The sequence below is a fragment of the Passer domesticus genome, chromosome 11 (genome assembly GCF_036417665.1).
Source record: "Passer domesticus isolate bPasDom1 chromosome 11, bPasDom1.hap1, whole genome shotgun sequence".
Taxonomy (NCBI): Eukaryota; Metazoa; Chordata; class Aves; order Passeriformes; family Passeridae; genus Passer; species Passer domesticus.
In genome coordinates, this window is record NC_087484.1 from 6,879,149 (window position 1) to 6,902,746 (window position 23,598).

The window sequence follows — 23,598 nt, forward strand, 5'->3', positions numbered from 1 at the left end:
CAAAGGGGCCAAGGAACATTTCTGGAGCTAATTATGGAGTAACTTAATCAAGGCAAGCCCTCTCCTAATCAGCTCTGTTAGAGGTAGACTAAGGCACTGCATTTTATGGTTTTATAGAATTATCTTTGCAAGCCAAGAGACATGAGAAATCAGACAACCTGTTTAACAAATGCTAGAAAATCTCATTTAATAATTCCTGTATGCTGCCTAGAACAATGTAAGTATAAACATACATGATTAAAGCCTGAAAGTAGTTATTTGAAAATAACAGGAGGAGGAAGAAGCCAACTGCAATCCTTGACTCATAGGATTGCTGTGAGCCATCCATGAAATAAAATAAAGAACAATTTGAGATGTATGCCATGCAAGAAATCTCCAGTAGAACTGTGACAGAAATGCCATTTTATTAGGCATTAGGGAGATTTGATTTGGAAAATCGAGAACAATTCTTATCACTCAGGTTAAAAAAAAATGACTTGCAGACAATATAGACACCTTTGTTTTCAAAAGGAGGGCAAAAGGAATTGAGCTGCCAAAATGAAGATGAAGTGTTGCCATGGTTATATCTGGAGCTGCTCTGGACTGCTGTTCATCTTGGGGTTGCAGCATTAAAGCACCATGAAAGAACTGTCCTCTACTAAACTCAGCAGCATGGCCAGCCAGGCCAGAGAACACCATACACAGATGTGAGCTACATACAAATTCACTTTGCTAGTGGTTTTTGAGTTATAGTGGACATCTATATCACTGGCTGTAATTACTGCTCCCTTCTGCATCTCTGATCTACCTTCAACCACTTATTTGATGTAATCAGTCCTTAAATAAATGTGATTTGCTTCATTATTTTTTCATGCCACTGAATATGGACTAAATAGGTTCACACACAGACCAGAATGTGCAATAGCTCTGCATTAGGAGACTTGGCATTGGCAGGACTTTAAAACTCTTCAATTCTCAGTAGCTCCTTTTTGTGACAAAAAGAACTTAGTATGAGGTTTGAAGACTTCTAAAAAGCTTATATTTTTCTGAACACAGACTTGTTGGTGTTTAAAAAAAATTGAAAAACTGCTGCAAGTCTCTTAAACTTCCCAGTTCTTAGTTTCCTTGTCACTTAAATGGAGTAACAATTTATGACAAATTTTCTGGCTCCAATGGGTCTTCACTTTTACTCAGAATTAAACAGATTCCGAACAAGACCCAATGATTAATGTTTCAAGAAAAGAAATAATTGCCAAGTATTATTAATTTAATTTCTCTACAGTATTTATAGACTTGTTTCATAATTCTGAATCAGAATCTCTTTTCATATAGAAAAGCTTTGCAGGAGACAGAGGTAATGACATACTTCACACACATACCTTCTTAATGTATGCAAATTATTGCATTTTTAGAAATTACACACAGCCACTGCAATCTTACAAACCCCTGCAAATTAAAATGAAAGAAAATTACTTTAAAACAGCCTTGTTCATTGAGCATTTATCTTTCTACTAGACAAGAATATAAAGTAAAAAGAAACTCAGAAAAGCCAGAGGCATGAACAGAACTTCTTATCACAACAAATGATCCAACTACTTATGAGATACTAGTTCTGAAAATCAAAGAATAGTGACAATATCTTTTAAGGAGATTGCAACACTTGATATTAAGTTTTCTTATCTTCCTAGGGACCAAATCCTGGCTCTTGGTAAAAACACTGAGAGTTCTGCTAATGCCTCTAATGAGAGCACGACCAAACCTCAAGAGCCTAATTTGGGAGCTTTCCTGAGCGCTACCGTGAACAAGTTCAAATTAGTTGCATCACACTATGGAATAAAAATCTGTGCTTGCTTTTGTCTCTTTGTGTCTGTGCATGCTTGTATGAAGGAACGTTCAGTTCTGCAAAATATAATGTCTTTTCAGTGCAAAAAGCTGGCATTTTGAACAGTGAGGGGAACTGGCTCAGCAATCAGTTAAGCTCTCAGTTGACATCCGATAGCTTTTTATCAGTTTTAGCAGAAAAAAGTGCCACAGTTTATTGTCTGTTTTACACAAAATTATAATTTGTAGAAGGTTTGCCTTTGGTGTGGTATATCTGATTTTATGGGAGGAGGATGTGTGTCTGGATTCTGTTCTTGTGAATTCTCTGTTTATGCATGGATAATATAATCTGAAATGCTACCAAATTCAAAGAATTAACTTTATATAGTTGTATACATATGGGACAATAAACCACTTCCTTTATTTTCAGAAGGCTCTTTGAGAACTTTGAGAATTAATTTGAAAAGACTTTTCCAGTGAAGACAGCATTGCTTGAAGCCATGGAGGAATCACAGAGGTACTTCTTGGTGTGAACTGCTGTAGAGTGAAAACTTTGTTTCATGTGCCTGATGTTATATAAGCAAGATCTGTTTTAGAAAGGCTAAAATATTTTAATATGCAGTACAACATATGAGAAATGCAGAATGATTAAAGAGGGATCACTATTTTGTAAACAAGTTGTGAGCGTCATTACAGCCTTTGCAGAAATTAAAAGGTTATATTGCTCTACAGAGTTTTAGGGAGGATGTTACATAACTGCTCAGTGCTTTCGCTCTGTTTGTCAGTCTGTATCTCTCTTGCTGCATCTGTACAGAACTGATTGGAATATGAAGTGATTTTTTATGCTTTCACTCTTTTATAGCTGTATCAGGGTCTCTGTGGATGGGTGCACGGTGCAGTTCAGGGGTCTGGGTAAGAGATTGCTCCTGCCTTAAGGACCATGAAATGGCCATAGATGTATGTAGTTAGTTGGTTTGCATGCATAAAAAATGCAAGTCAAAAACTGCTCTGGTTTATGCATCATTCTTTGTCCTCAGAGACGCTTTTTATCATTTGTAATTTCCTCCTGAGAAGTGCCCCACATGCATTTCTTAACCACATACCCTGAAGCAAAGAGAGGCACCCGAGAAAGGATGGGAATCTTGAGAAATGCTGAGCAGCTCCAAGCTTTCCAGGAACTCTTTTTCTACATGGGAAAATCCTGCAAGAATTTTAGGATTGTTTTCTTTCATGAGAGCAACATCCACACCCTACTGTGCATTTCTGAAGCTGAGTGTCAGGATACCTGGGTGGGTCCTGAACTGCTGCAGACAGCAGTGTGTCACTAAAGGCAGGCTGCATTACAGTCTGGCTGGTGACCCAGTGCTTACAATAACTGTTTGCCATGTACAATATGCTTGTTTCTGGAAGCTCAGTAGCCAGTGGAAATCCGAGATCAGGAACTGTCATTTCGAAAGAGCAGAGAGTAATTGAAATCTACCTGAGGCTGGTTCACCTGAGGACTGAGTGTGCTTCCACTCCTTCAGCAGCTGAATTCCCAGTGCACCAGGCTGAAATGCCACATTAATGCTCATGTCAGTGGGAATTATGTGTGCAGCAAGGAGAAGTCAGTGTTACAAACATGGCTTTTCAGTGTGGGCTTCTGGGTTTTGGCATTTTAAAACCTGATGTTATATCTGTGGAAAAAGTTAAAATTTGTTCTGCATGAGTTTCAAAAGCAAGGCAGTAATATCTGGAAGCAGAGGCATCACAGGAAGGGCCAGAAAATTGCAGTTCCATCCTGGCTCTGTCCCTGATTTGCTGCTGTGTGACTTCAGAGAAGACATCCAGCATCAGATCCAGGCGAGGGCATCCATCTGAAGCAGTGATCCTGACTGCCAGTGCAGACTGAGCTAGTGCAGGCACTGGGTTCAGGGCACAGTTCATTTAACCCTAAAGCAGATATCTGAGTCCTACTGATTCCTCACAGAAATAAAAGCGTGCTTTAGCATTAGTCTAAAGGTGTTTTAAGCTGTGTAAGAGAATCACATATGAAGTATATGACATTCACACTTCATCTATGGTCAGTAAAGATCTGCTTGGTCAAATCAAAGGATTTTTCAAAAGGAAAAACAACACCACATTCTTGATTTTCCAGTGCTTGGCTGGTGCTGTAGTATATTTCTGTAATAAAAATGACTAACATTGCAGAAAAAGGGATTTTTATTTTTTTATTCAGAAGCAGTCATTGGGCACTTACATTCTTTATCATCAAGGGCACTAAGTAGTCAATTTTATTAATGCACAATAGATGTAACCAAATTGGAATAGTTATATTTTGCACTCATTTTGTCCAGCTAAATAAGATTTATGGGGACAGAGAATCATGAATCAGATGTTTACATTATTGAATATGGACAGATTATGAAAACAATTTCCAATCTGATTTACAAATGAGTGCAATACAATGAATAATATTTTATGAGCGTTGTGGTTTCAGAATACAATTCTCAAATTCCTGGCATCCCCAGTTTTTCTTTAGAAAATTGCCTAAAAAAATAGAAACTATAAGTCAAGGCTCAGGTCTTCCAGAAATTCATCTGGTTGCATGTCTTGTATTGGTGAAATCCACTGTGGCACAGCTTGTCCCATCAATTTTGTGTAATGGAAATAAGAAAAGTTTCCACAACCTCATCATTTCCCAAATTTATAGGGACTTTACCAGTTGTGTGGCATATGAATATTCAGGGCTTTTTCCCAATGTGTCAGAATATGCTATGAATAATTTACAGCTGTAGGCTGAAGCCTTGTCCTTTCAGCTTTGGAAATGTATGCATCAACACAGACGTCTCCACTTCCTGCTACTGAAACTGTATCCTAAATATTCCTTGTTCTAAATTGCCAGCCTTGCTGAGGGCTCAGGACACCAACACATACATGCACTTAGTGATGTTATAATTGTGGTTTTCAAAAGAAAATTTAATGCCTCATGTAAATGGTTATCTGCAAATCCAGGATCCTTCCTGTGCTTGGTCTCCTCAGCAGAGAGTAGCAGTGATGTCATTTATCCAGCACACAGAAACTGGGCTCTAAAGGACATTAAGCAACATGGCAAATATTGTGGTTTTCAAGATGAGGTTTCAACATTTTATGCTCTCCCATCAGACATGAACTAGAGTGTTTTAGCACATTCTTTTCTTTAGTTCTAGAAGCACATTTATGTTTCATACATAGAAATTCCTGTCTCAAGACAGAATTTAAGTGGTAGGTATTTGTATGTGTGGAAATAGATTGTTGCCATCCTTTACAATTGAGCTTTAATTCCAATAGGCAACTGTGACACTAAGATCCTAGTAAGGTCCTATTGAGAATTGTCCTGGCCTTTCCTGTTTGGGTTGTACCATATTTGATTCTGCATTTAATGTTGGAGTTAATGAAGTTTCCTTTCAAAAAAATGTGTCATAGACTTGTTTAGAAGGAAGAATAGTTTTTAGGAGAGAATTGGATGGAAAACCCAGGAGTTTTCTTCCTTAACTAAATGTAACATAAGCATTGTTACAATGATTTCCAGTGTGCATAAATTACCTGAGCATCTGTGGACTATTTTCTTTTCTGGTTATCTCACCTGCATTTCCAGTTGCAATACTGTATTTAACAGGACAGCAGTTTATTTTCAATTCATGCAGAAACCTGTTCTGCTCTGACACGTGTCAGAGCTTTCCTAATACCAGAATAGTTTTATTCTGGTATTAGGAAAGCTCTGACACGTGTCCAATTTGAGATGTCTGGAGGATCACAGCAGCTTCCTTTGGATTTACTCATGGAATCTGGAGATTGCCTTAGTGTTTTCTGCTACGTGCGTGTTCCATTTTTATCTTTCTGTTCTCTGCTTAGGAACTTTTTTCTACTATATACTCCCTCTTCTCACTGTTTCTCCTCACGTTTGGAGGTTTTTTGTTTTGAAGTGCTAAATAAGGATAAAACTGCTGCAGTATAATTTGTATTTATGAAACTGCTGCTGCATGAGGGGCTCAATGTTCTGCACAAGTAAGAAACAGTTTGATGAAGAGGAAGAGATCTGTGTTTAATCTCTGTGTAAGGAAACAATTCCAATCTGACTTGTTTATTAGCTGATCTGAAGCCCTAGGAAAATATTAAGGAAATATAATACAAATGAGAATTCTATACTTAATGAATTTAGTCATTATTGCTTCCAAATTGATTACTGGCTCTCCAGTTGAGATTGACTGTAGTTCAGTTGCTAGAATAACATGTATCTGACAAAGCAAGAAAATTGAAATAAAAAACTTTGCACAGACAAGTCTTTTAACATTGGTACACAAAAATACCTTTCTGTGAGGTAACTGTGAGGTAGGTGTTACTGTTAATAGAGTGAGGAGAGAAAAAAGAAATACCTAAAGAAATTTCTAAATGTTTGCTTTCCTTCTATTTCATGCTTCAAATAGGGGAATTTAGCTTCAAAATTCTGTGTAAACAAGAGGCTGCATCCAATCAGAAAAGGTTTCCCTGTGTGAGATTTTCTGTAGGCTGCAGATCACTTTGCCAGTTCCCAGCTGGGTGTTTCTGAGCAGGATCAGAGCTGCCATCTTTTGCAGCCCATGACATTTGCAGTGCCTGTGCCTGTGTGGTTTGGGCTGTGGGAGGTGGGAGGTTCCCTGTTGGCAGCAGGAACAGCCAGCAGGGCTGGGAGCATCTGCAGGAGGGTGGGCAAGGCTGGTGAGCAAAAGCCTGCTCCAAGTCAGCTCATCCCAACAGGAAAGGCTGCTCTGAGTCACATTCAAACCACAGGAGGCACTGCCTCCCCGTAGGACCCTTCCCTACCAACCCACCGGGATGATGCTCAAGTACAGAACTACCCTCAGACTGCCTCTCTTTCCAGAAAGGTAGGTGCTTCTTTGACATCTTGTGATCTAACACCCAATCTCATATTCCAGTCTCTGCAGTTAACAAAGCAATCACATTTTGAGACAAAGATGTTTACTTAAGTCTTCGTAATACTGACAGTGTCTGAATAAAAGTGACAGAATTTCTAAATAAGTTATGCAACTGCAGGATTTTAGTTTCAAATTCCATTATCTTAGAGATACTGAATTTTTATGAAACAATTGAATTTATGCCTTCAATGGAGAGTAGGTGCTCTGTGTGCTCTGAACCTCAGCCAGGACCCAGTAGTTTCTCTTATGAAGAAGGATCTTTTTTGCTTCCCTCCAGTCAAGGCATCAAATATATTTCTGAAGTGATGGATCACTGTAGCAGAATGGTTTCTCTATCTTTGTGCTTTAACTGCTGCAAGACACATGTAAGAGAGAGAGGGCAGGGCAAGGAGAAAACCTTAAAAGTGGATGAAAGTATCCTTGGAACTTCAACAAGGGCATGACCAGGTGACAATCTGTTGAATGACATGCATGGGTGCATAGACCTGCAACTGGAACATGTTATCACAGGTCAATTTTAATTTCATTATGTGCCTAATTATTATAGCTGGGGTGATAGCCCCAGAAACATCACAACCTTCAAGGTCCTACACCAGCAGGTCTCTTTGCACTGGTCCAATGTAATCTGAAACTGGACAGAACTCAAGTATTTCATTTCCATCATATGGAAGGAATGTTTATTTCCCTTATGTCTGCCACAATCATATATCTCATTAAAAAACTTTAGATCTGTCAGCACCCCATGAGTAACATTTACCTTTTGTTGGATGATGGCACAAGTGAATGGAGTTTTTCAATGTTCTGTAGGTGTAGCTGAAAGAGGGAGCTCTCCATTGGACTCCTTGTTCCCCACAGATGTCCTGGGATGACAGGAAAGAAAATCAAAATGATGAAATGAAGGCAAATCAGCCTGTCTGTCAAATAAATAACACATCCCATCCATGCTCAAGAACCAGACTTTAGGCTCTCATCTTCTTTGCTGCTGATCTCTTAATTTATGATAGTTTGACAGATGGAAAGGTCACCATGCAGGTTTTATTTAAGAGGTTCATGCCATGGTAGCTTCTCTGCCAAGGGTAATAAGTTACATTAAGTAATTTGCCAGAAAGAACAGATCTGTGTTATTTATAATTAGCTGAGTTCTAATTATTTCTCCTAAATGGGCAGTCAGATAATAATGTGTAAACAGAAAGTAAGCACAGAACTGCAATTACTACACAGTGGATATTTTCCCCCAAGCTGTATAATACTTTTAAGCTTTACCATGGTACAGAGCAAAAGCACTCAAATTGGGCAGAGCACAAACCTGTCCAAATTTTAAATCATCCATTTTTCCCTGTCATGCAAAGAAATGAAGGGCTCCTTTTCCACACTCATTTACCTCAAGCATTTTGTGTCATGGGAAATGGATCACCAGTGCACAGACCTGGGACTAATAACTGTGAAAAACCTCCTGAGTTTTATCTTCAGTTCCTGGTAGGTTTAATAGACTCGAGCACAAGCAAAACATAATGAATATCAGAAAAGTGATTTCTGGTTGAAGAAAGCTGACTGAAACACCTCATGTACTTAGTGAAGTTTTAAAAAAATATTGCACTGGAAAATTGATGAACACCTGGCAAACTGCTATCAGCTGTAATCGATTCCTCCTGAAGCCTGGCCTCAGTGATCACAAGTGTGACAGTTTTTGAGGGCTGCCCATCCACTCTCTCCCTGCTGCTGGAAATGGACAAAGCTGTCTGTCTTTTCTGGATTTCACGTGGAAAGCTTGTCACTAACCTTTTCCAGTAGATTTTAGTGGTAGAAGATAAAATGAAAAGCGCTAAAAGCATCCTTTCTGGAGCTGCCCAATAAAGCTGTGTGGGCACAGCAGAGGTACCTTGGACAGCGACTCCTTCTCTTCCCTCCTGCGAGGGAGTGAGCGAGGCAGCAGCTGGAGGGGATCCAGGGTTGCACAGTGCCAGACAGATGGAAAGGATCACTGAGGGATCAAATGAAGGCTGCTCCTTGTGGGAATTGTGTGAGAGCCACTCTCTGTCCTTGCAGCAGTTGCTTCCAGAGCCTCAGGTAGGAATTTTCCCGCAGAGGGAGCTGAGAAACCCTTTTTATTGTTCACCAGCTCTCGGGTGCCTCAGTGCAGCTCTCACGTGCAGACTCACCAAACAGACTTCTAAAGGCCTTTCCAGGGCAGTGAAATTGCTGTTCTTGAAACCAACCTTCTTTTAGTTCTTGGAACTGAAAAAAAGTGACAGATGCATGCATTTAAATTCCTGTTGTAAGGGATGGAAAGTTTGCAAATGGTAAAACCCTTTTAATTTCAATATATTTATACTGTAATAATGGCATAAATAAGCCTCTTCAAAGGATTTAGGGCAGGTAACTGGAAAAACATTCTGTCATCTACCTTTGATGAGAGCTTCAAGGCAAATAATAAATGAGCAGATGAAGCTTTCTGTGGAAAGCCCTATTTTCAAATATGTCCAAATAACTTCTTCAGTTCCTGATAGCAGTGTCCTAAAAGCCAAAGAAATAATTAAAAATAGAGAAGAATTGCTTCCAGATTAATGTGTCTGACCACCCTAAAATTTCTCTCAAGAATTGGCAGTGGATAAATTAATGGTTCCATTTCCAGTGAATTATCATCAGATTATTTTCCAAGCAGTGAAAATAAAAATTAAAACCAGAGGAATGTAATTCATTGTTTTCCTTCCTTCCTTCCTTCCTTCCTTCCTTCCTTCCTTCCTTCCTTCCTTCCTTCCTTCCTTCCTTCCTTCCTTCCTTCCTTCCTTCCTTCCTTCCTTCCTTCCTTCCTTCCTTCCTTCCTTCCTTCCTTCCTTCCTTCCTTCCTTCCTTCCTTCCTTCCTTCCTTCCTTCCTTCCTTCCTTCCTTCCTTCCTTCCTTCCTTCCTTCCTTCCTTCCTTCCTTCCTTCCTTCCTTCCTTCCTTCCTTCCTTCCTTCCCTGTCATCAAATGAGTTTGCAAATTAAATTTAATGATTGACTAGTTAGAGGCACAAAGAAAGACAGCTAGAAAATGTAAGTAAATGAAGTAAAAGAAATATGTTGAATTTGATGAAGCCATACATGAAAGAGGTCTGACACGGCTTGAGTTACAGAGAGGAGAAACAACTCTTGTGAATAACAGGCAGATTTTGGGATGATTTAAGGTAAGATATCCCTGCTGGATAATGCAGGGTACAGTGCTGCAGTAATTCAAGCTGTGCTGTACAATCTTTCCTGCAGCTTTAGGCAGACTCTCAGACATGCAAACAATAACAGCCAGGGGTTATCCAAGACCAGGGATAGCTTTAAAACTGCTCTTATTTCCTCCCTGAGAGGCAGCATGGTTTTAATTCCTGAAGCCTGGGCAAGGATTCAGGAAAGACCAGGCCCAGGAAATTTTTCAGTAGGGGTTATTTTAATCACTAGCTGTAACATATCCCTTCTCAGAGGCAATTAATAAAAACAAACAACCTAGTTAAGAACGTAGGAGATGTATTTATAAGAGATGAAAGGAAGTCGTGGTTTGGGCCATTGTTGGTTTTTTAATGTATCACGTTCAGTTCACCAGCCCATAAACTAATTACTCTCATAATGATGTTGTGAAAATAAACAGGAAGTTAATTATGGACAGTCAGTCAAACTCCAAAGGGTCAAAACAAGAAAGTGTCCACATGAAAATGCAGATCTACTTAGGCTGAAAAATCAGCCAAGAAAATCAAATTATTCTTGAGACAATGCTGTATATTAAGAACTTCAGGAACCTGATTGCAAGGGAACTACCCCAACATGTAAAATCAGGAATGTGACTAAGTGTCTTCCTTATTCAGGTCATGTAGAAATACAGTGCAGAAATATAATCAAAATATTTAGATTTCAGTAAGAGGAGTGTTCCAAAGGGCAATAATTGCTGTCATTCCAAAATTTAATCCTGAACCTTGTATTTGCATTCCAGAAATCTTTCATTGGAGGGAAGGAATGGGGCTGTCTTATAGAAGAGTAAAATCAAGCTTTTGATTTGAGCTGATTGTGAGAGAGACTGTGAGAGAAAAATTTTCCTGCGTGACTGTGAGAGAAAAATTTTCCTGCATGGCTGTCTCCAGCCAGCAGATATTATTCTCCTGCTTTGGAAATTGTTATTATTAAATATAATAGAACATGTTCTTACCTTAGTTCTGCCTCTGTGGTTTCAGACTTCTCCTAAAGGATTCACAGGAGTAAATTACAATGGTATTTGCAGCAGTATATTTTAAATCTGTCTTCATCCAGTTGAAATGCTGAGTAAAATCCTCTCCCAATTAAAACTACAGAGACTTTTAATTCATTCAGGATCCAGTCCCCTGTTACTACTGTAGAACTGCACAGAGTATCCAGGTGATCCAAGTGCCTTTTCACTGTGGAGCTGACGCCCAAACACTTCACCCATTTCAGGACTAGGGAAATGTGCTCTCCCTACTCAAGCTTGGTTTCCCACTCTGTGGATGGCTCTATTTTAATACAGACAGTTTTGGTTCATTCCATGGTTGAGATGGGTTTATTTGTAGTTTGGGTTCACAGGGGGTTGCTCTAGGCCCCTGAACATCCTTGTGAATATTGCATCCATTAGCAGAGAAGTTATATATTCCTGGAAGAAAAATCTGCAAGAAAAATTAACCAGTAAAAAGGAGGTTTTTGTTGTTTTCCCCCCTTTTGTGAACCTTCATTTCCCACCTTTTATGAACAAGGCATTTAGACTTAGATATTGCTGAAAAATTACAATCTACTCCTTGAGATACCAAATGTCAATTAATTCAATTTAGTTAAAACACTGATTTATGTTCTGAAAGTGAGTCATTTTCCATTTAGCTACAGAATACTTCACTTCTTCACGTTCCACTTCAAAGAAAAGAAATAGTTCACAGTAAATATTATCTTCCATTTTAATGTTTTTTACTCATAGCATGTCATGAATACAAGGACTGTGAAATTATTTAATCCATTTTCTAAATGAGGTCTATCTTGTAGACACATCTGCACAATGCACATCATAAAAACATTAAACCCAGTGAAATATTATACAATATATAAAATAGAGTAGCTCCTTAATGGCTGACTTTGAATCTACAATCAGCCAAAACATCATTGGCTATCTCAAAGTTTGGACATGTGGCTGATGAAAAGCTGAAGAAAGGAATGAAATTTGAAGAATTATTTGGTTAGTTTGTATCAGCTTTGTTAGATTATTTTCCTGTAGAGTTTAAAATTTAGGGGGGAAAAATCTTATATCTGAGCTGTGAAACAGTATTTTCTTTGATCATCTGACATTTTTTATTATAATTAGTAAGAGACAGGCAACCAAACACCCTGATTTTTAATTTTAATTTGTGGTCCAGTCATACCTTCCCTTCTTCTATCTCTAAGTATTTTCTCCCTCGCTTATGTTGTTGTTTTGAGGTTTTGCCTTTTCTTTTTGTCTCTGGTATGATTTTACTCTCCTCTTGTTTGTTTATTCAAATCCCTGCTTAAGGCAGGGAGTGCTCTTTAGCACCACTGAGAACTAACCCAGCCTGTCAGACCCTGACTGATGCAGTCTCAGATGTTTTGCAGGAGAAACTGAAACTACAACATTACAGAGGAGTGGATCATTTTGATCAGCTGTTTTTCCTTTCCCAGAGGTTCCTGTGATTTTTTTTCTCTGGGACACGAGAGCATCCCATTCTGTGGATTCTTTCACAGCCCTGCTGACATGGGGGATGCTGTTCTTCAGCAAATCCATCTGTTCAGTCTGAGGAGCAGCACTTAACCAGGAACCCCTTTGTTTTTACTTCTTTGGTTTTCTCTGTGCTGTGATTTACTGGTGCTTGTGCAAAAGCTCTGATCACTGGATTAGTTCATGGAGAAATGCACAGAGAGCTTGCGCTCTGAGATTTTGTAAATATCAAAGAACCATAGAATGGCTCGGGCTGGAAGGGACCCATAAGGATCAATTTATCACCAGGATATACTGTTGCTGGTTTATTGCCTGTGTGTGCTTTCTTACCAATGCACTTAATGGCATGACTTTGGAATGTGTTGTACATTCTTGATGGGAAATTGAACATTGTGAATATAAATCTCTAGATGGACTTAAAACAATAGACATATTTCTTCATTTATTTGAATTCTACCCAGGCAATTAATCTCTAAAACCAATTCAGAGTTATTTTTAACGTGAACTTTGGGAGCTTGGCTCAGCTCTCAGGAGCTCCTCATTTGGAGAAACTCACTGGGCTGGGTTCTGCTGCTCACTGGGCCAGCAGGGAGGTCAGGTGGGCACTCAGCACCTCTCACTGCATCTGGACACAGACTTTGCAAGGCAGGACAAAAAGAAAACTCACTGAGCTTGAACCTGCTGTGCATAGGAACCCAGCACCCTCTTCACTGTCTGTTTTTCTTTCTCTTCTAAATCATGTTGGAGTTTGATTTGCATGCTGATGACTAACACAGCTGAAAAGTTCATTAACTTATAAGAACAGAAAATCACACCAGATTGTTTAACTCAATTAATCAGAAGTAACTCTCACAACAGATTGAAGAGTATTAGAACAAAAAAGGGTGTCCTGCCTGCATGTATCTCTCCTGCAGTGCAGCATGCAGATGGTCATCTTTAAATCTCAGTTCTTCAACTCTCAGAGAGTCCCAAATGAAGACCCAGGCTTTGCAGGCTCTGTGACCAGGGCATGGAGCTGCCAAGGTGGAGCCCAGGGTTACAGCCCTGAAAGAGGGAGCTAAGAACTGAGTGAGAACCATCCTCAGAGCTCTGCTCTGGAAATCACAGCATTTGAAGAACACGTGTTTTATGCAAAAAATAAGGTTGTCTTCATTTCTGAAAGTATGGATTTCACTCAGATGAATTCTTGTGGATTTCTCGTTCTCTCTTCCTTTCTCTTCTCTCAGCTCTCTGCAAAATCAGGTCCAAAGAGGGAAAGCAGACCTCTGCATGGCATAGCTGGCTATTTTCCTTTTATTTCAGATTTCCTTTTCTTTCAGATTGCACTGAAAGCCCACCAGCCTTTATAAAAATTCCCTCTTTCTTTAGTCATGGGTAGCTATCAAGGACCTTCATTCAGTAACTGTGGCCACCAAACCCTGGTGGATTTTTTTCACATTCCAGTACAAGGAAGACAAGAGCTAAACGTTCTCAGCAGACAGTGAAGACATTCTGTGTACTGAAAAATCTTCTGTGCCTAGGTCAGGTGCTCTGAGGATATTCCACAAAAGAGAGAGGGATACAGAGCGGGGAAAAACCTTGTGCTGCTCAGCTGTGATGCTTCACACACACTGAGATCCTGTTTCTCCTCTTCTCTGGCATTTGTGGCAGCAGCTCTGAATGATAGTTCCCACAGTTTGATGCAGGGACATTTTGCTGGGGAGATAGGTGCTGTAATCTCCGTTTAAATTTAGTATTATGGCTATATGCCCTTGGCTGCTCCTCTGGCAGCCATTGAGGCTCAGCTGATTGATTTCTCAACTGGTGAGCAGGAGTCTGTAGAGAAGACATTGATTTCTGCAAAGCTGGCTATGTTATGTCCTAGGATAATAAGCAGCTTAATTCAGGTTTTCAGAGGTATTTCTGAATGAAGCTGGGGTCTGTGTCACCACAGCCCCCTGCTAGGACTTGTCCTGTACAAAGGGCAAATTTCTCACCTCCATTTATCTCCTCAGTGTTTTGACATATCTTGGAAAAGCAGGCATTGTTATCTGGATTCAGGGAGAATTTTTTATTCTTAGTTTAGCTTTCTATGCAGCCTTTTTTTCCTTCTCCCTGCCCCTCCCCTCCTTCTTCCCTCCATGCAGTTGGTGTGCCTGGATGTGCATGAACGTGTAAATGAGAGGGATGACTGATAACGAGGTAATTTCTGTCTTCCCCCTTCCCCCCCTTTTATCCTCCCTTCCCCAAATATTTTCTAAAAAAGCATGAACACGTGACTGTACATTTATCCTTTCATCCTGCCTGTTCAGTGAAGCCTTTGGGGTGTGTTTAATTTTCTTGTTTTGATGCACAGATTTTTGTGTGTTCTGTGTATTACTGCTCCAGAATGCAGCACTAGAGCAATTCCTGATTTCTGTGAGCAGAGGAGAGCAGGGTCTATCAGTGCCCTGACATGGATGCACTTTGCTTTTAAGGGCAGACCTCAGGAGTCCTTGTGTATATTAAAATAATTCTCCTTTAGTATAATTTCAGACTCAGCTTCTTTTTGATAATATGTGTCTAGGATCAGTGATCAGAGTGGGGAAGAAATGGAAAAATGATGGAATGAGGGTGCACTTCCCTTGAATTTTTCACAGTGGACTGCTTTCAAAAGAAAGCAAATACAAGAGAAATACAGCTGCAGATGATGACAAAGGAAATCAGATTTGTTTAAACACAGCTGGAAACAATGCTGGAAATGAAGATAGTGCTTTGAAATATTTTTTATGGTCAGTAGCTGCATAAGAACTTTCCAAATAAATTTAATTTTCTCTCAGGCTGAAATGCTTTGTGAAGTAACTTTTGGGAACATTTGCAATATGTCTGGAGACTGAAGCAATTGTTAATAATACTGTTGCCTTCTGCTTCTTGTTTTATCAAAAAACCCAAAACCAAACCAGAACAAAAAAAGCATGTTGTTCTCATTGTAATCTGATAAAGTAAAGAGTATCATCTTGTCCTCAGACTTTCTTTTCTAAACAATTGTATCAGATTCCTCTCTTTGGATTGATTTTTTTTTTTTTCTTCTTGGCTCTTCATAGGCCTGATTTTATAAATGGAGAAGGATCAGTGGCTGTGGTCATTTCTGTACAAGACACTAAGGAGATTATTCCTCACTGGCTGATCCTAATGAGGAAGAGTAAAATGCTGTTAAGTCTTTGAGTAAATCTCCTTGCAGAATAAACCTCTCATGCGCCATTTGGATGGCAGTGGCAGGGATGTCATTTGATGAACTGGAAATGGGTTGGAATCTATAGATTCCTGAATTCTAGTGCCACCTGTGACACCAAGAAGAAACATCATCTTGGTCAGGTAATAATCTTGGTTTCCTTCATCTCAATCTCCCAGTTTGCAAGTGAAGTTTCCTCATTTCCCTAATGGAGCCCTTGTGCAGAGGGAAATGAGTGAAGAGGAGGAACGAAGCCCTGTTGCTTATTCTGAAATGTATCACAGATGAGAACAGACAGCAGTGTGTTATCTGAAAGGCTTTTATTCCTTGCTTCCTCAGGGACAATTGAGCTTTAACACATGCATAGCTGATCTTGACAGCATGTCTCTTTATCTATTAAGTATCATTTACACTGCAGGCTGGCTGAAAACTGTATTCAGAGGAGTGCAGTTTCATTGCCAGAGCATTGATCAAAAGGATTTTCTTTTAATGCTCACAGACAAGGCACAGGCTATATATGAATGTAAAATGGAGTTCTAGAACACTGAAGGACTTATTTTGTATTAGAAGATGAATTTGTTTCATTAATGAAGTGGTGAAGGATGTTTGAATTCTACTTTGTACAACTTCCATGGAGGCAGTGCAGACACCAGACACCTCCATGTGCATGGAGCCTGCCTATGTCAGTGAATCATTAAAAAATCATCAGCATTTGACACTGAATTATTTAACTGCAGTGACAAGTCATTAAACACCAGTCCTGAAAATTAATGCTTGATTTTTTTTTCCCTCCTAAAGATGTATGATGAGCTATAGGGGGGAAAGGTGCTTTTTTTGGTCCTGGTACTAGAGTTGGCTCTAGGGTGAGCTGGGCTTGGCTCCTGTTTCTGCCACAACTATGGCAGAATTTAGTTCAAAACCATCTAAACATCCCCTGTTCTTTCACTTACTATTAAATGAGAAGAATTGCATGGCTTTCTCCCCCTCATCTGCATTTGGGGAAGTCACTGTCATGTGTTTGCTCAGTGTCAGTAACAAAAGAGTCCCAGGTTTGGGGGATGCACACAGGCACCATAATGAAAGAAAAAGGAGCAATAGTAACTAAATGCAAATTTTCATTATTTGCAACATGAATTTTCTTAAAAATAAGAAAACCTTTTTTGTCTGAGACAGTTCTTTGTAATCAGATATAATTACCTGCAAGGACTAATTAACTCATGTGCTTTCTTGAACAATAAAATCTGAACTGCTTTTTCTGCTCCTCAGAGTGAGAACATATTAATGCTTTATTACCCATTATTAAGGAGTATATACCTCAGAGTACAGACTGTGGTCTGTGTTGCTGCTTGTAGTCATGAGATTGTTAATCAGTCTTACCAGTTTGTTTTTACAAAAATATTATTTTATGTTACCACTAAACTTCCTTTCTTATTTAGTATAATAATAGTAGGAAATATTGCCAGCTTGTGCTGTTCATTAGGAAAAACAACTTCTATTCATTGTAGTCCAGGGTGATACTTTCACAAGACTCTCGTTTCCATGTTAAAATTATGTTAAAATTTAAGACTTAAATGTGCTTGCAGAGATATTCTTCACAATTGCAGATGCATGAGCACCTCACAGCACTTGAACTTGCCTGCTCTGCTCCCAGGCAAGGATAACCAGCCAAGGGATCACTGTGCAAACAGAGCTGTCCTGCCTGCAGTGCTGCAGCAAACCCGTTCAGAGCTGCCTCCCATCGCAGGGTGTGGGCACACCTTTGGAAATCCAGCACAGAATCCTTCCATGCCATTTAACAAGGTGGTGCTCTTGCTATCCGGAGGTATAAGCTATGGTCTCCAAAAGTTTCAATCATTTTTGAGGGGTGGGTTTTGATAGGCAGAATTTTTTTCTGCCACTTCTGTGTAAGGCCAGGATGCTGTATTCCCCTCTAGAATTCATCCCTCAGCTGAGATTGCCGGGTAGTGTCAGTGGGTAAGACAAGGACATCAGTTTACTGAGAACTGTATGGAAATCACCAGTTTACATCAAATACCTTTGGATGGCTTTGAAATTTGACAGCTTTGTCAAGTCATGGCAGAGCTGATCTTGCACTCTGTGCCATATCACAATACTTAATTCCTGACATACTTAGGCTCAGTTAAAAGAATTCTCTGGATCTCTGTCTTTGTTCATTCTTTGATGCTGATCCTCTGTCTTGCCACCGACAATAAATCAATATTTTGCATACTTAGTTATTATTTCGGTTAATGTAATTTGTAAGTCAATGCCAACTTTTTCTGTTTTCCAGACATCATCCAAATAGCTGAGGGATGTTCCCTTCACATATACCTTCCTGGAATTCAGGAAAGAGAAATTATCTTTCCATTTTCTATCTGAACTCTGAATGGTAAGAGGCTTTACTTCTTTTGATGTTTTTGTTATGCTGGGAAATCAAGTCCTGGAATCAGAACAATTCATTTATCTCACAAAATTGGATTGGTTTCGGCACAACCCAGTGAAGAACATCTGTGGCTACACGCAGTATGCTATTACTGTATCAACCAAATGAGAGGACTCTACATGGTGTTTAATTTGAGAGATGCCTCTAGTGCAGCTGTAATAAAGAAAAAGTGTGACAGTTTTGAGTACATGATGCATTTAACTCTTTTGCTGTAGCAACTGCAAAGCCCAAACAAAAGAAATTATTCTGTCAAGGTTAGAGATCTTCTTGTATTTGTGTTATCTCTGCACATCTGAGCATTTCTTCCTTTGGAATATTGAAATCTATTTTAAAAATAAAATTGATTGATTTGTGGCTAGTTCAAGTCCTCCACAATGGATCAGTAGTTGAACCGTTTTATATGACTTCCTTCTGAAGTACAGATGATCTTACTTGTGGTGCAAGAAATTTTCTCTCTCTTTTGTCTGGTAAAACACAAAACGGGAGAGGCTCATGGACTAATGGTGATTATTTAATCCTTTGCAGCAGTCTGTCAGGGTTAGAAATTTCAGAGAGTAATTTCTGAAGGGTATCATCAGAGAATGCTGTTCAATATTTCATGGTCAGGGAAATAATCTGAAACCCAGGAGACTCAGGCACTTGCACTGTTTAAAGTCCTTGGACTTCTGTGACTGCTTTCAGAGGCAATTTAGGGACAGCTTATTATTGTATTAAGGGAAAGCACAAAGACTTCAAGATTTTTGGGACCCAATAGCCAGTTAAAAGAAACATGGAATGAACAGAAGAAGAAAATATGAAGAGTCCTTTATTCATCAATGTTGGCTGTGTGGATGTCTCACATAACTTTGTGGGATAACCAGGAATACTTAAATGAAGGTGAAGAATAGCTGGTGTCATTAAAAATTACTGGAGGCAAATGGAAAAGATAGGAGTATAGAGAAATGCTTTTAATTATGCTCACATTAAAGTACAGTAAAATTAAATGGACTGGGTTGAACTTTGGTGACAGTTTCTGGCAAAAATACTGAAGCAAGTTTATAAAAATAGAGGTCAAGGAGCTCTGGTTACATCTTATGCAAGAGTGAATAAAAAAATATGAACCTGTGACCTACTAAACCAAGTGCATTAGGTAATATATATCTATATCTGGTAGCTTCATCACTGGCTTGGAAAAGATATATGGCATTTTTGGAAATTCAGTTTAAAGTGCACCTGCAATTGAAACTAAGCAGTGAAGTACAGAACAAGCAGGAATAATAGTGTTTTTAACTCTGCTACTGAAAGTTCACTGTGATTTTTGGGAACTAGACCATAAAATGACTGAAAATAGGTACCATATTCTTTCAACGTCAGACATCAGTAGATACTGAGCCCTCCCTAGGCAAAGAATGTTGTCAGGAATCTGTGATTAAAACCAATTACTGCCTAGGCAGCTTACCATCTGGAGGAGGGAAAGCCTTTCATTCTCTTAACTTGCTCATCTCATTTTTGATTTGTGAAAAACTCAGGCAATCCAGTGTGCTCAGTAACTCAGCTGCTTCCGTCCTGCTCTGCATTCAAAGTTATTTTCAAAGATACGTAGTCCAAGCTTTTTTCCCCATATTTTTATGAAGTATCATTAAATTGTTTTTACTTTGGTAACCAGTTCCTTCTGCACTTTAAAGAAAAATATTTTTGATTAAGAATAAACAAGTTTGCATTGACAATTTTGCAAAATCTGTGACTTAAAATGCCTGCCACTTTATATTTTCTCTAGATTGAGCAGCTAGGTCTTTCATGTATAGAAGGTTCCATGCAGGTGGAAGTGGAAAGGACATCCAGAATGAGTAAACAAAATTGTATCACGCATTTATGTCACCCTGATGAATTGCTTTGAAATAGTTCCCAATATGATTTCCACAAAATATATTTCCACAACTTTTTTTCATTTAAATGTCACTATCTTCTCCAGTCTGGGAAGATAACTGAATCATACCTGTTATTTATGGTCGATTTTCTCTTCCTGACTTCTTTCTGAATTTAATTCAGGCAAGCTAAATTAGCCTTTGGGATTTCAGGTGTTCGTAACTGTTTTTGACCATGATGCTTGTTAATTGCATAATAAGTTACACAGATTTTCTGAAATTGGAAAGCAACACTTCCTTGACAAATACCTATTCCATTTATAGAAATTCTGCATTTAAGGAGTGATCCTAAATCCAATTCTCTAACAGACTTTTCATATCAGAACTTCCCTGTGAGTGGTTAGAAGGTGATAGTTGGTCTTCTCAGTTGTGTCTGCTAGTGATGTGTAAATTTTCCTATGTGGCACAGATTGATTTTCAGTTGACATAGAACTATGAGCTGAATACCCACCCCTTTGTTTTCAGCATTTAAAGTTGAAACTCTCTGAATACTTTGTAGTTCCTACCACTTCCAAGTCTATCAGGGCTGAAACCTTGGCATCAGTGCCAATAAACCTCTTTCCCAGAAGGATGAGAGTGAAGTAGCTCACCTGCACTCTCATGGCTTTGGAAAGGCAGTATCTCTACTGTCTGTGGGATTAAATCCTCAGGGATTTGTTTTTCTCCTTTCCTAAAAGTACCTGGGGTCTTGTGGCCACATTCCTGAACAGAAAACAATAAAGGTTGTGCCTGAAGTTTGGCTCCCAGTCCCTCTGTGCTGATGCTTGAATCCCTGTGCTGGTGAAGGTGAAGATGGATTGTCACCCATTTCCCAGGCAGTATTCTGGAGCTTGGAGCTCACTGACAGGAGTTTTGTTCCTTGAGGTGGGTGAGAACAAGCAGGGCTGTGAGCAGAGGAGGAGGGAGTGGCTCAGACGAGCAGGGAAAGGGCTCTGTGGTGTGAGATAAATACTCAGGCACGAGTTCTCATCCTTCCCTTCGTGGAAGGGCTGAGGAGCAGCAGGGAGCCCCATTCCTTGGCTGTGGGGGGGCTACTTCAGCCTCATAAATGTGTAAATACCAGGTTGCTGCTCCCCTGCTAGAGGTGGGCAAGCAAGCATCTGAAAAATACTGAGTTATTTTTTCTGATATTATTTTCCATCCTCCTTTGTAGATTCATTTCCCAAGATTTCTGTATTTGCTTGTCTGAGCCACAGCAAAAAGAAAGGGAGAGCAAGCTGTCAGGGCAACAGCAAAAACTGCTCTTCACTAAAACTAGGGAATGACTGAGAAAGGTAATGAGAACATATTTTGAGTCCTTATTTTCTTAAATCATATTGCATTAACCTGTTCATTCATTGTTGTTTACCTCTTTGTAAAAGGGCTGATGTGTTAATCAGAGTGACTTTATGGACAGTACTTTCAGTTGAGAGTTTGCTGTGTTGAAAGTGCAGAGATTGCCTTGCAGCAATTGTTTGTGAATAATATTTCCAGGTTTTGTTACCAGAGCAAACAAGCTTTGATGCACTAATGGTGTGAGATGAACGAGTCTCAGTTATGAGCACCTCTCAAGAAAAAAGCAGATCCTGATAGCACTATAATAAAGATACTTTCCTTCCCCTGTCAAAATGAATTCCCTCTAGTTTTATAATTTTATTGTATCTTTCTTACCGGCTGAAAGAATGTCAGTGTTCTGCCAAATTCAGCTTTAGCAAGGCCATTACTTCCAAACCTATTATATCATATATTAATAAATAAGAGATGTGTAATTGAATGAACAAGCTATTTGTAAACCTCAGGAAATTTTTAAATTAAAACATTTCATCTTCAGGATGCACAAACAGCTATCTTTCTAAAGACATAGATATGAGAAACATGGGTTTACTATTTTAAAATTTCCATATTTTTTCTTGAGTAGTTACATGTCCTTTGTGGTTACAAAGGATATTCTTTATAAAAAAAATTGAGCTTTCTTTCTGTCAGCAAAATATATTTTCATTGCAAAAGACAGTAGTGAAATAAAAGGAAAGAAAAAGAAAACAATATGAGTGTAGGGAGATATTGGCACTGTTTTAGTCGATACATCAGCTATTTGTGGCTGTTAATCAGATGTGTTTGCTTTATTGATCAAATGACACATTCCCACTTTGTGTGTGTGTATGATGGTAATGATGCTGCAGCTGCAGGTGAATGAGTTGAGCTCTAGTTCAAATCTGTAGTGTGGAGCATGAAAAAATCCACCTGGATTATTAATACTTCATTTGAGCTTGCAGTGTCGGGGGTTAGATTTCAGTTTTCATGTCATTAGTAAATTCATTTCGCCTCTGAGATACCATAAATATGCCACACTTTGAGGACAGCAGTGGTCTGTTGAAGGATTTTTGCTCATCATAAATTTCGTATGAATTTGAGGTAATAAAGCTGAACACTGCAGTTTGGTGTGGCACATTCCAGGCGTGGAACAGCCACACAAAGGTGTCCAAGTCATCCAGACCAATTTTATCTGCTGTAGCAGCTGTGCTGCCACCAGGCTTGTTCTGGCTTGCACCATCCAACACAGGAGTTCCTGTCACAGGCTTTCCAGCTGGGGGCTGGCTTTGTGCACCTTTCCTTGCAGCATCTTCCACAAATGACCAGGATGCTCACATAGTTTGATGTCGTGGTTGGATTTTCATCAGAATAACAAGGATAAAAAACCTCTGTTAGATTCACGAAACATTAAATCTCCCAGTGGGGCCAGGCTGCCCAGAGAAGCTGTGGATGCCCCATACATTTCCACAGGTTCTGAAATGACTGTTTCTGATATTTGTGTGCCTTCTGAGCTGCACCAGCTCCAGCTATTGCAATGTGCAGGATTCCCAAGCAAGGTGAAATGTCAGTTTAGAGACAGAGTGTTGGCTTGGTAACTTAATTTTAAAAGACAGATTTTTTTTAAAACTTTCCTTACAAAAGAAAATTGGGATGTTAAATTAATTTTTTTACTTTTCTGGGAGCTTGAGGCTATAGTGGGTGACTTCTATGTTTAAACTACTCTAGTCAGCAAAGTCACAGGTTTCTCCAATTGAAAATTGGTCAATTATCAGTTTCCCCAAGCAAGAAATACTCTATACCCAGCAAATCTGTCTGACTTGATTAGGAAAGCTGGAGTGAAGGCATTCAGCTTCTCTTTACCTGAGGCTAGGTGCTCTAAAAATTCTGCTTAAAACATGTTTTACTTCAACTTTCCTATTTTGCCTGTTCCAATGAAGAACTGCCACCCTCTCCCTTCTGCATCCTCACAGGAAGTGCACATGGAGCGTGCTGAGTATGGCAACACTTTTTTCAAAAGTTCCCTGCTGAAGGCTTTTCATCCTCTCTGTTTGTTGGGTAAGTTTGGACATGTTTTTTTTCATTATTATGTATAGAATTTAGGGCCCCAATACTGCAACTGATTCTGTGCAAAAGTAAACCAGTGCCCATTTGCAGCCCCAGTAATTCTAAAGGAGGGGATGGGATGCCAGGGGAAGGCTGGGAAAAAGTGCTTTGAGTTTGCCACAGCCTTGAGATCATATAAAAAATATACAGGCTCCAAATTACCCAAATGTTATGTTTGAAGATCATAAACCAGATATTAATTATGTAAACAGAGAGAGATTAAATATCCTGGGTGAGACAGATTTAA

At 39.2% G+C, this 23,598-nt stretch overlaps 2 long non-coding RNA genes across 6 annotated transcripts in view; one reads left to right on the forward strand and one right to left on the reverse strand.

The window, feature by feature from the left end:
• The first annotated feature begins 6,286 nt into the window (after window positions 1-6,286).
• The window catches only part of LOC135278688 (uncharacterized), a 51,136-nt gene continuing 33,824 nt past the window's right edge, over window positions 6,287-23,598 (forward strand). The window contains exons 1-6 of one of the 4 annotated variants that reach the window (XR_010346136.1): window positions 6,287-6,683; window positions 15,484-15,754; window positions 17,216-17,433; window positions 17,902-18,000; window positions 21,112-21,232; window positions 23,219-23,303. This is a non-coding gene — a long non-coding RNA (uncharacterized LOC135278688). Of the gene's footprint in view, window positions 6,684-14,543; window positions 14,603-15,483; window positions 15,755-17,215; window positions 17,434-17,901; window positions 18,001-21,111; window positions 21,233-23,218; window positions 23,304-23,598 lie in introns of those variants that run through there. The other 3 variants (XR_010346135.1, XR_010346134.1, XR_010346137.1) reach the window with 3 other exon arrangements.
• Window positions 6,960-11,429, reverse strand: LOC135278600 (uncharacterized). Of its 2 annotated transcripts, none has more exons than XR_010346051.1 (3): window positions 10,901-11,429; window positions 8,614-8,969; window positions 6,960-7,594 (listed from the first exon to the last, which is right to left on the reverse strand). It is a non-coding gene; the product is annotated as an uncharacterized LOC135278600 (long non-coding RNA). The 2 variants fall into 2 exon arrangements; XR_010346052.1 differs by having other exon boundaries at window positions 8,514-8,969.